This window comes from Bos indicus x Bos taurus, chromosome 3 (assembly GCF_003369695.1).
Source record: "Bos indicus x Bos taurus breed Angus x Brahman F1 hybrid chromosome 3, Bos_hybrid_MaternalHap_v2.0, whole genome shotgun sequence".
Lineage (NCBI taxonomy): Eukaryota > Metazoa > Chordata > Mammalia > Artiodactyla > Bovidae > Bos > Bos indicus x Bos taurus.
Window position 1 is genome coordinate 68,402,138 of NC_040078.1, and position 12,965 is coordinate 68,415,102.

A 12,965-nucleotide genomic window follows, 5' to 3' on the forward strand; every position below is an offset into this window, starting at 1 on the left:
AATGATATACCCCCACATATTTACCCCAGTACAGAGTCAGTTGTTCAATAATGTTTCTAAAGAATGGGTTGGGAAGGTATGGAGCAAGCAGCACAGTCTAAGGAGGGTTTTGCTATGTTGAAAACCTCAGCCCTGGGAAGATTCACAGAGCCAGGGAAAGCCTCAGGGCAATGAACATCTGCTTATGCGGGTCACTGAAAGAGAGAAAGTGACCATTAAAGGAAAGATGAGGTTTTAGTGTTAGAGATTTTTCACTTAATTCACACTTTTGCCTGGGATGGGCCCAGACTCCTTTTTGTCTTGAGACAAGAGTCTTCTTTTATTCCACATCAGGGCAGTATTATTCTACTACTATTGAACTTCTGTAATATTTCAGTGATAGTAGAAGTAGCTTTTCTCTCCCTTTGGATATACATTGGCTAATAAAGATTTGCAAGACCCCAAGATTCAATAGGGTGCAGAGGACTACCTAATGAAAGCAGAAGACTACTTGTATCTCACAGACCCCATTTCCATGGGACTCAGCAACATTCTGAAGTTTATTGGCATATGATGTGTCAAATAAAACTCATGTTTCATATACAGCACATTATTAAATAATGATTACGTATCAAGGTAGGAGCTGAACATATTTCATTTTTTCCCTCTGCTATTAACTAAGAAGGTTGCTTTCAGCAGCTTTCTTGACAAGTACAGTCAAATCAACACTGAGCCTGGCACTGAAATTAAGTGGTACTTCTTCCTCCCACGCACAAGCCCCTCCATGTGTCCATTTTAAAATTATTTCTGATTGTTATGTTCAGCAAAGGTGAAAGATTCATGATAGTGCAGCTGCAGGCCCTCCATTCTGAGCTTTATTTCCGATGTTTTTAATACATAATGCTGCATTTCAAGCCATGTATAGTCAGAGGGACTAGCTCTGCCTCTTGGAGGATGTAGAAGTGATTCCCCATCCAAACCTACTGAAGTCTTTCCCTCTTTGGAAATGAAATGAAATTCTCAAATTAAACCAATTGAGCCTTGCCAGTTTTTCCTTCTACCCTCAATTTCTTGAATTCTTTTGCTGGCTTCATTTATTTTAGTGTATGGAGCCTAAACATACTAAACTTTTAGGTTCGGTTTCATGTTTTCTGGCCAGTAAGTATTCTTGCCTAGAGAATCCCCATGGACAGAGGAGCCTGGCAGGCTACAGACCGTGGGGTCACAAGGAGTTCAACATGACTGAGCGACTAAGCACAGCACACATGATCAGATACAGATTCAAATGTTTATTTTACTAACATAAGCATATAATATTCCTACATTCTGTCATATACATTACATTAGAAATATCACAATATTACTCATTTACTCTTTTCATTCATTAACTTTTGCTTTCTTATGACAGTTTTATTATTAAAAAAAGACTTAGGTTTGGAGCTGTTGTGGTCTTGGGCAAGTTGTCTAATCTTTACTGGCCTCGGTTTCTTCTGTTCAGTGGTGTTATAGATTGAATTGTGCCTTCCTAAAATTTATATGCTGAAGTCCCAATCTCAAGTACCTCAGAATGTTACCTTATTTGGATATAAAGTCTTTACAGGGGTAATCAAACTAAAATAGGTTCATTAAGGTGGGCCCTGTGTTGTGTTGCTGTGTTGTGTCGCTTCAGTACAATATAGCTGATATCCTTAAAAAAAGGAAAAATGTGGATACACAGGCTTGCACAGAAGGTGGGTGGTGTGAAGAGATCTAGGGAAAAAAACAGCCAAGGAGAAAGACCTGGAAGAGATCCTTCCCTCAGAGTCCTCCATCACTAATTTTGGGCTTGTAGCCTCCATAACCTCAAAACAAAAAATTTCTGTTGTTTAAGCCACCTATATTGTGGAACTTTGGTATGATGGCCCTAGAAAGCTAATACTGATGGCAATAATAATACTTAAGGTCATTTGAGAACATTAATGTGTCAGACATTGCTGGTCACTTGCCTAAAGACCAGCATGTTACTTGCTAACAGAGCCCAACTTTTCTTTAGGTATTGGGAAAAGATCCCTTGATCTCAGAAATGTGGGTGCTATCCTTGGGATAAGGTGACACAGCAGTGCCTAAGGAGATGTGAGGGGAAACTGCTTGGGGGGAGGGGTTCTGAGAAGGATATTGTTCCTGGACAAGAGAGTCACAGGTGGAGAAGCACTGCCTTTTGCCAACCTTTGTCTCAGGCTTGGAAGTGGATTGTGGGAGGATGTGATGCTTGACACTGACGTCTCAGAATATGGGAACACTGTGGAGGCCAAAAGTATCACAGAGATGCTGAGCTGATCAGGAGCTCTGATTTCATTGATTGACTGAATCAACTCCAGCAACTCCCTGGATCCAGACTGCTTGTTAGGTAAGAAAAAGAAGCTTCTACTGTTTGGGCATCTCAGCCAAGGGTTTTCAAACTGAAGAAACAAGGCTGCTATTTCGTAATGTGCACTCATCATACATGGGTTCCCTTTCCCCTTGTTCTCCTGTCTAAGCTTCTGTAGCTTTCCTCCCCACTCTGCCTTTTAAGCCTTTCTCTTTTAGGCTGCCTGCATATCCTGCTTCTCTATCTTTGGTATCATTAATTTGGAAAAACTGTATTTGGCTTGTTCATAAGCATATTTTATTCTTTTCTATTCCTTTACTCACCTCAGTCAATTTTTTCCCCTAAACTGACCTCCTCTCCTGCTGCTTTAGTGCAACAAAATGGTTTACTTTCCCTGGTGTTTGTTTTGTGTGACTTAGACTATAATCTCCTGGGATAAGGACCTTGCCTTTTGAAAGGTTTGCCTTATAAAGCATCATGTATACATCTGGGGATTTACAGATTATAGATAGAGCATGCCCAGAGCTGTGGGGAGTGTCTGCAGTAGAGAATGGATGGGAAAGAGACTGGAATCATCGAGCAAGCTCTGGCCTTTTCCAGGAGGAGGTCAATGGTTTAATTTGGCCCAAGGTAATAGCAAGCAGAAATCCAGATGAGAAATGGCCTGGATGGGGAGGCAGAGAGGATAAGGAAAGGAGCACATTTTAAACTAATTTCCATTTAATACCTTACTGCCAATTCTGCAACAAGGGAAAAAGAGAAAAATATGCCTGCCTCCTCCTCCAGGAATCCTCCTCCCACTACCCTAGGAGTAATCACTATGCATTAATCCAGAAAAGGTTTATGAATGCATAGTCACATATAATTAGAGATAATGTTTACTACTATTGCCTTTTTATTTTGTATAAATGGGTTCACAGTAAACACTATTCTGTAACCTGTTCTTTTACTTCAAGATACATCTTGGATATTTTCCCATATCTGTATACATTCCATAAGTGCCTGAGTAAATGGTGAAATTGCTTTCCCAAAATTATCCTTCAAGAAGGAAGGATAATTATTTTGAGGTCCTTGCAATGTCTCTCAGATTATGGAGAGCTTTCCTCATTGCTTGTGTTTTAATTTAATTTTTATTTTACATTGGAGTATAGTTGATTTACAACGTTATGTTAGTTGGAGGTGTACAGCAAAATGATTCAGTTAGAAATATACCCATTCTTTTTCAGATTCTTTTCCCATGTGTGTTATTACAGAGTATTGAGCAGAGCTCCCTGTGCTATAGAGTAGATCCTTGCTGATTATCTATTTTATATATAGTAGTGTGTATATGTTAATCCCAAACTCCTAATTTATCCCTCCCCCGACATTTCCCCTTTGGTAAACCTAAGTTGTTTTTTTTTCCTTATTACTTAATTCTGAACAAAAGATTGCTATTTCAAAAAGATGCATCAGCCTACAACAACCTCATTCATCAATAATTTTCAATGCTTATTGAAATTTCCTGGTGGAATTGATTAAAAGGAGGGCAATGAAATCAATCAATTGATCAGATTAGTTTTTATTCTTAGGGCAAGAACTCAAAATTTCAAGCTTGACATTGTGTAAATAAGTCTTTCAAAGATCATTTAATGAATAAGTAGCTGTGATGTGAAATACCACATACACCTCTACAGAATGAATGATGAAACTATTTTCCTGATGTTATGTGAACAGGCACCTGTGGTCTCAGATAAAATTTCTAGTGACTGTGTCTGATGTTGGCCAACAAATGCTGTCTCTCAAGTAATAGACGGAAATAAATGAAATGTACTCTGGAAATTAGGGGTTTCCCTGTTGATTCAGCAGTAAAAAATCTGCCTGCAATCCAGGAGCTGCAGGATACAGTTCGATTCCTGGGTTGGAAAGATCCCCTGGAGAAAGGCAAGGCAATCTACTCCACTATTGTTTCCTGGAGAAGCTGGACAGAGGAGCCTGGTGGGCTACAGCCCATAGGGTAACAGAGTCGGACAAGACTGAAGTGACTTAGCATGCATGTACTCTGGAAATTATAGGTTAGATGGCACAGAAAGGAAATCCAGTTTATTTAATATCTAAATAATATAAATAATAATGATTTAAGAAATGCAAAGAAGTAGAAACATTTCCAAATTAACCAATACATTACATGATATGTGATCTTAAATGCGACCATATAACTAGATTAATAAATTAAACATAAATACCACATTAACAAATTGAAAAATAAAAACCATATGATTATCTCAATAGATGCAGAGAAAGCCTTTGACAAAATTCAACATCCATTTATGATAAAAACTCTCCAGAAAGCAGGAATAGAAGGAACATACCTCAACATAATAAAAGCTATATATGACAAACCAACAGCAAACATTATCCTCAATGGTGAAAAATTGAAAGCATTCCCTCTAAAGACAGGAACAAGACAAGGGTGCCCACTTTCACCATTACTATTCAACATAGTTTTGGAAGTTTGGGCCACAGCAATCAGAGCAGAAAAAGAAATAAAAGGAATCCAAATTGGAAAAGAAGAAGTAAAACTCTCACTGTTTGCAGATGACATGATCCTCTACATAGAAAACCCTAAAGACTCCACCAGAAAATTACTAGAACTAATCAATGACTATAGTAAAGTTGCAGGATATAAAATCAACACACAGAAATCCCTTGCATTCCTATACACTAATAATGAGAAAACAGAAAGAGAAATTAAGGAAACAATTCCATTCACCATTGCAATGGAAAGAATAAAATACTTAGGAATATATCTACCTAAAGAAACTAAAGACCTATACATAGAAAACTATAAAACACTGGTGAAAGAAATCAAAGAGGACACTAATAGATGGAGAAATATACCATGTTCATGGATTGGAAGAATCAATATAGTGAAAATGAGTATACTACCCAAAGCAATTTATAGATTCAATGCAACCCCTATCAAGCTACCAACAGTATTCTTCACAGAGCTAGAACAAATAATTTCACAATTTGTATGGAAATACAAAAAACCTCGAATAGCCAAAGCAATCTTGAGAAAGAAGAATGGAACTGGAGGAATCAACCTGCCTGACTTCAGGCTGTACTACAAAGCCACAGTCATCAAGACAGTATGGTACTGGCACAAAGACAGAAATATAGATCAATGGAACAAAATAGAAAGCTCAGAGATAAATCCACGCACATATGGACACCTTATCTTTGACAAAGGAGGCAAGAATATACAATGGATTAAAGACAATCTCTTTAACAAGTGGTGCTGGGAAATCTGGTCAACCACTTGTAAAAGAAAGAAACTAGAACACTTTCTAACACCATACACAAAAATAAACTCAAAATGGATTAAAGATCTAAATGTAAGACCAGAAACTATAAAACTCCTAGAGAAGAACATAGACAAAACACTCTCTGACATACATCACAGCAGGATCCTCTATGACCCACCTCCCAGAATACTGGAAATAAAAGCAAAAATAAACAAATTGGACCTAATTAACCTTAAAAGCTTCTGCACATCAAAGGAAACTATTAGCAAGGTGAAAAGACAGCCTTCAGAATGGGAGAAAATAATAGCAAATGAAGCAACTGACAAACAACTAATCTCAAAAATATACAAGCAACTCCTACAGCTCAACTCCAGAAAAATAAATGACCCAATCAAAAAATGGGCCAAAGAACTAAATAGACATTTCTCCAAAGAAGACATACAGATGGCTAACAAACACATGAAAAGATGCTCAACATCACTCATTATCAGAGAAATGCAAATCAAAACCACTATGAGGTACCATTTCACACCAGTCAGAATGGCTGCAATCCAAAAGTCTACAAATAATAAATGCTGGAGAGGGTGTGGAGAAAAGGGAACCCTCTTACATTATTGGTGGGAATGCAAACTAGTACAGCCACTATGGAGAACAGTGTGGAGATTCCTTAAAAAACTGGAAATAGAACTGCCTTATGATCCAGCAATCCCACTGCTGGGCATACACACTGAGGAAACCAGAAGGGAAAGAGACACATGTACCCCAACGTTCATCACAGCACTGTTTATAATAGCTAGGACATGGAAGCAACCTAGATGTCCATCAGCAGATGAATGGATAAGAAAGCTGTGGTACATATACACAATGGAGTATTACTCAGCCATTAAAAAGAAAACATTTGAATCAGTTCTAATGAGGTGGATGAAACTGGAGCCTATTATACAGAGTGAAGTAAGCCAGAAAGAAAAACACCAATACAGTATACTAGTGCATATATATGGAATTTAGAAAGATGGTAACAATAACCCTGTATATGAGACAGCAAAAAGACACTGATGTATAGAACAGTCTTATGGACTCTGTGGGGGAGGGAGAGGGTGGGAAGATTTAGGAGAATGGCATTGAAACATGTAAAATATCATATATGAAACGAGTCGCCAGTCCAGGTTCGATGCACGATACTGGATGCTTGGGGCTGGTGCACTGGGACGACCCAGAGGGATGGTATGGGGAAGGAGGAGGGAGGAGGGTTCAGGATGGGGAACACATGTATACCTGTGGCGGATTCATTTTGATATTTGGCAAAACTAATACAATTATGTAAAGTTTAAAAAAAAAAAGAAAAGTGAAAATGAAAAAAAAGAAACATAGACACTTGACTATTCCATTTATAATACTGAAAGCAAATACACTTAAGTTAGCCAAAACCTTTAAAAAAGAATTTTCATGTTGGAGAGTATGAGATTGTTTCACATTTTAGGCAACTTTCTACAAGAGTTGTAATGGAAGATCTATCCCATTTTTCTTTTTTTTAATTGAAGGATAATTGCTTTACAGAATTTTGTTTTCTATAAAACCTCAACATGAATCAGCCACAGGTATACATACATCCCCTCCCTTTTGAACCTCCCTCCCATCTCCCATTCTTGAGGGCTGCCTGAGTGCATTGGTATGTGCTCAGTCACGTGGGACTCTTTTCAAGCCCATGGACTATAGCCCACAAGGCTCCTCTGTCCATGGGACCTCCCAGGCAGGAATACTGAAGTGAGTTGTCATTTCCTCCTCCCAGGGGATCTTCCCAACCCAGGGACTGAACCCACGTCTTCTATAGCCCCTGCATTGGCAGGCAAGTTCTTTACCCCTGAGACACCTGGGAAGTCCAAGGGCTTCCTAGTACTCTCTAATAGAGAAGCACAATGGTTCATTTTGCCATTTGTCTATGATAGCCATTTCTATTTTATGTTCTTCAATTACAAACAAGATTGCAATAAATTTCCTCAAATCTTCATATACTCTTGCACATATGTCTATGGAATAAATTCCTCCAAGTGAAATTTCTGAGTCAGTTTATATTATAGTTGAATAGAATGTTCTAGTCCTTCTCTATTTTCTCTCTTCCTTACAAGAAGGAGTTCTATTAGTACAGTGCATTTGAGTTACACTGTTTGTGGCAATCAAAATCAGCAAGGGAAATGCTTTCCTACCTTATATATTTTGCTTTCCTACCTTATATATTTTCACTTTGAAGCCCATAGGGCCCCTTCCCCTCCACTAAGCCCAGGACACAGCAGGATCCCAACAGGGGAGGACCTAATAGAACTGAGAATCTGGTAACTGCAAATCTGAAGGATGACTCAAAGATAAAAAGACCCTCTGAGGAGGGAAAGAATTATGAAAAGAGGAGGTGAGAAAGGACATAGAAAAAAAGATTAGAGCAGAGGCTTCTGATTTTCATCTGAGTTGGACTCTGTGTGGTCTGATAAGGGAGTTAGTTAAGAGGACTAGCAAACAAAACTTCTGGGTTTTTTTAATACTTCAATTCCAATAAGGGGACTCTACTTTCACACTCTGATAGATGATGAACATGACTAAGATGTGATAATAAATATTGCCAAATTGCCCTCCAGAAAAGCTGTTTCAAATTCTACTCCCACCTAGAGATTTCCCCCATACCCTCACCAATATTTTGTATTATCAAACTTTTAAATTATTTCCCATTAGTAAAAAATAATATCTCAGTAATATTTCTTTATATAGTGGGTTGGTCAAAACTTTTGTTTGAGTTTTTCCTTAATATCTTATAGAAAAACCCAAGCAAACTTTTTGGGCAACCAATATAAGTTTAAGCATCTTTGCTTGGTCATGAACAAATTCTTGTCTTTTTCTGTGTCTATTTTTTTTTCTTTGATTCCCATTGTTTATATTTTTCTTCTTAATATGTAAAGAGTTTATTGCATATTTAGGAGATTAATCCTTTATTCATCAAGTGAGGCAAGTTATTATGTGTCTTTTTATGTTGTTAATTCACTAATATTTCTATGCAGAAGGTTTATTTTCTTAAGTAATCAAATTCACCAATTGTTTTCCTTACAGCTTCCGTTGTGAAGTGCTGTTATATTTTAATGCTAATTGGTTAATGCATGACACAGGAAAGCAGGCAGAATTTCATTCTAGCCACTTACCAGGCAAGTAATTTTGGATAAGTCACATGGACTTCAGTAATTTTCTACCTCTACAGAGGGAAACTTTATCATCTGTCTACCTTTGTTTCTCTCTGCTGTTCTGAGAATTGAATGAGGCCAAGTTTATCAGAGATTTTTCACCCTTCACAGTCTACATGAGTGGTAAAGTAGTTTAGGCCTGCAAATTAAGGATGACAAAATGTGACCTAGTTTTAGAAATTGAATTTAAAAAAAAAAAAAAAAAACCCTTGAATTAGGAAAAAGTAATTCAGATTTGTGGGATCAGCTATATAAAATTCAAGCAAGACAAAGAGAGGATTTTATGAGGGCTTCTTTCTCTTATTGATCAAAGCTCCCCCAACCATCCCAGATGAGAGCCCAGGGCATGAGAGAGCTCAGCCAAAGTGTTTATGTTGTCCTGCCTGTGACCCAGCCTGGTCAAAGACACTCAGGCGTTCTGCATTCTCCCCTTGTTCTGCATTCTCCCCTTTCAGACAAAGCCCTCCCTTGGGGAGAGTGAGGACACTGAGAGAGAGGAGAAGGGTCATTTTTAAAAAAAACATTGCCCATGTTGAGAAGGTGCTGAATGGAACTCTCTTGTCTTCTATCATAAACATGAAGAAGGAGAGAGAGAGAAAAATCAGTATTCACCCCTTAAGATCATGGGCTTTGAACCAGACAGTCTTGGCTTTTAATTTACCAATGCTAGCTGTGCACCGTTAGGCAAGTTACTTAAACTCTCTGAGCCCTAGCTGCGTTCTGTCTAAAATGGGACATGAATGCCTACCTGCCAGGGTTTGGGGGGAGAATTCAAGACAGAATATGTGTAAGGTACTTAGCAGAGTAGTTGGAGCAGAATGTAAACCCAGTAAATATTAGTTTTCCTTCTGTATCCTCTAAATCTTTTATAAGGATCAGGCTTAGTTTTGTCCGTTCACCTTAGTGATTCACAGATTAATCTCCCATCCACGGTTTAGCTTCATGGTTTTGAAGCTAAACAATATTATTTCTTTTATCCTCTTTCACCTGGACTCAAATTTTCCAGACTTGGACATTATCATGGCCCCTTTCAGAACTCTCCTCTAATCCTCTCCATTTCTCTTAATTTGTGGATCAACAGTTTGGGAAATGGATTTGCTCCCGAAGTCCAAGAAGATCCAATAGGCACAGATACAACAGACTTTCTTCCCCTGGCCCCTCCAAAGCCACCCACAGTTACACCTCACTCCCAGACAGAAAATGGAGAGTCCCTTTCTTTGAATTCATGTGATGTCAATGACTCCTCATTTCCCGCCATTCCAATATTATAGCTTCCCTCTCCCTTCCTCAGAGAATCCCGAATTAGGGATATTAATACTCCTGACTAGGTCCCCTGAGGGCTTCCCCAGGGTGCAGTGGGTAAAGAATCTCCCTACAATGCAAGAGATGTAGGCAGACATCAGTTTGATCCTCAGATCTGGAAGATTCCCTGGAGGAGGGCATGGCAGCCCACTCCATGTATTATTGCCTGAAGAATCCCATGGACAGAGGACCCTGGCAAGCTATGGTCCACGGTGTCGAAAAGAGTCGAACATGACTGAAGCAACTGAGCATGCACACATAGGTACCCTGAAGAAAGCAGACCATCTGGTACCTTTGGTAAGCTTCCAAATTGTAAGCATTTAAAATGAATCCCCCAAATAAAAATAAAGAACTAATAACCCAACTTTTCAGTTTCTTCACCCATGTGAAGGAGGCAGATGGCAGAATGGCCTGTATTGGAGAAAGCTCCCACCTGAGGCCACGGAGCAGTCAGCCTTCAAGGGCAGTGACTTCAGGATGCAGACATATGGAGAGGTCATTTGTTTCTCATTTACCCAACAGAAAAGAATATGGAAATAGTCTCAGTCCATTTGTTTGATGGGCCTCCTAAGCTGGTAATAAACAAATCAATACAATTAGTTTTGGCCCATTGTCATTAAGGAACCTTCACTGCTGGGACACAATCTAATTATTCCACTTGCTTCACAGGAAAGGAAACCTCTCAAGATGGGTGGTTTCTCTTGAGGTTGAAGCAGTGTGGTTGTGGGTGGGGTGGTTCAGAGGCAGTGTCTGTGTGACTCTTTGAGAATGGAGTGCATGCGTCAGGCACAGCTGGGGCCTGCCCAGGATGGTTCTAAGTGCTCCTGCTACAAGCTCTTGGGAATTCGTCTGAGCAAATCAGCATTCTGGGTGAAGCTCAGATATAACAATGCTAACAAATTGAAATAATGAACAAAGATTAAAATGAGGATGTCTAATCCAGAAATGATATCAAACCAAAAGCCAGAATGCCTGGTATGGGTCCTCTGCATCCCTCTGTAGTCGTGACAGATCTACAGAGCTGCCTCTGCCTCAGCTTTTTCAGCTAAGTCTCTCGCACATTGTGACTAACAAGCAGCTGATATTCTGTAAATAAGATCTGTGAACTCAGTCTTGCTTGCACAAAGCACGCTTTGGACCACAGCTGATGCTCCGTGGACTTAAGGCTTTGAATACCATCTAGCTGCCTCTCAGAAGGATTATTTCATATGAACAGAGGAACCATTTCACATCTTTCACTCCCTCCCCTCACTTCCAAGTAGAACTCATCCTTAAACCTAAAGAGATGGTTGTCCAATTAACATAGTTGAAATTTTGATTTGGAAGTGATCTTAGAAACATATGTGGGGCCAACATCCAAAGTTTTAAAATAGGAAACTAAAGCACAGAGTTAATTTATTTGCCTAGGTTACCCAGTTGATGTGGATAGTTTGGTACTTGTATCTACAACTCAATTGGTGGGCTCCCTCAGCTACATCCTAGTGAAAGTGAAGTCGCTCAGTCGTGTCTGACTCTGTGTGACCCCATAGATGGCAGCCCACCAGGCTCCTCCGTCCCTGGGATTCTCCAGGCAAGAACACTGGAGTGGGTTGCCGTTTCCTTCTCCAATGCATGAAAGTGAAAAGTGAAAGTGAAGTCGCTCAGTTGTGTCCAACTCTTAGCGACCCTACGGACTGCAGCCTACCAGACTCCTCCATCCATGGGATTTTCCAGGCAAGAGTACTGGAGTGGGTTGCCATTGCCTTCTCTGCAGCTACATCCTAACAAGTCCTTATTTCTAAAATTCCCTGCAAAGGAAGACTCTTAAATAATAAAACTTTTGGAAAGCTTAATTTACTACCTCAATCTGTAGTCTTTTCCTACTGGGTTCCACAGAGATCATCAATAGAGAAAAGTTACCTACCTAAGATTATGCAACTTCTAAGTCAGTAATCAATTAAATACATATATTTGGAGTTGATTTTATATTTCTTTCCCTTTCAAAGTACAGTGAGATACATATTGCTTTAAAAATCTATATTTAAACATATGGATATGCTTCATATGCCTCAGGTGATATGAAAGTTGCTCAGTCATCTCTGACTCTTTGTGACCCCATGGGCTATATAGTTCATGGAATTCACTAGGCCAGAACACTGGAGTGGATAACCTTTCCCTTCTCCCGGGGATCTTCCCAAACCAGGGATTGAACTCAGGTCTCCCGCATTACAAGCGGATTCTTTACCAGCTGAGCCACCAGGGAAGCCCAAACCACCACAAACATATGGAAGGATTCTACAACTGGAAATTACAACCTGGAGGTGAATGACCTAGGAAAGCCTCCCAACCTTTATCGACTATGATGTGAGAAATAATTGTTTTTATTAAGCTAGCATAATACCAGGCCTGACTGTTATAGGACACTAAGGTGTCCTTGACAAATACTTTATCAAACAAATGAGACTTCACACACCATTATTTGGGATTACAAAGTCAACCATAGGATAGCAAGTCAAGCAGAGCAAGAAATTCCCCCCTTCAGCATCTGACAAGTTATCTGCAACAAGATTATGACAAGGATACTGTAATTTTTAGCACTTTTTCCTAATAATAGTAAAATTTACTCTTTCTATTATTCTCTCCATTTTCTAATGCCAGTAAAAATGTCTATTAAGTGAATACCTAGCATACACACAATGAGCATTCTGTGAAGCTTAATCTTCAGTGTCAACTTGACTGAGTCACAGGGTGCCCCAGTGTGGCTGTCTATGAATCAATCAGCAGGCTGAGTAAAGCAGATTGCCCATTCTAATGTGGCTGGGCCCCATCTTATCAGTAGAAGACCTGGAGAGA

General features: G+C 39.3%; 1 protein-coding gene across 2 annotated transcripts in view; it reads right to left on the reverse strand.

Annotated features, from left to right (window-relative positions):
* The window catches only part of ST6GALNAC3 (ST6 N-acetylgalactosaminide alpha-2,6-sialyltransferase 3), a 625,489-nt gene that overhangs the window by 159,491 nt on the left and 453,033 nt on the right, over positions 1 to 12,965 (reverse strand). The window lies entirely within an intron of this gene.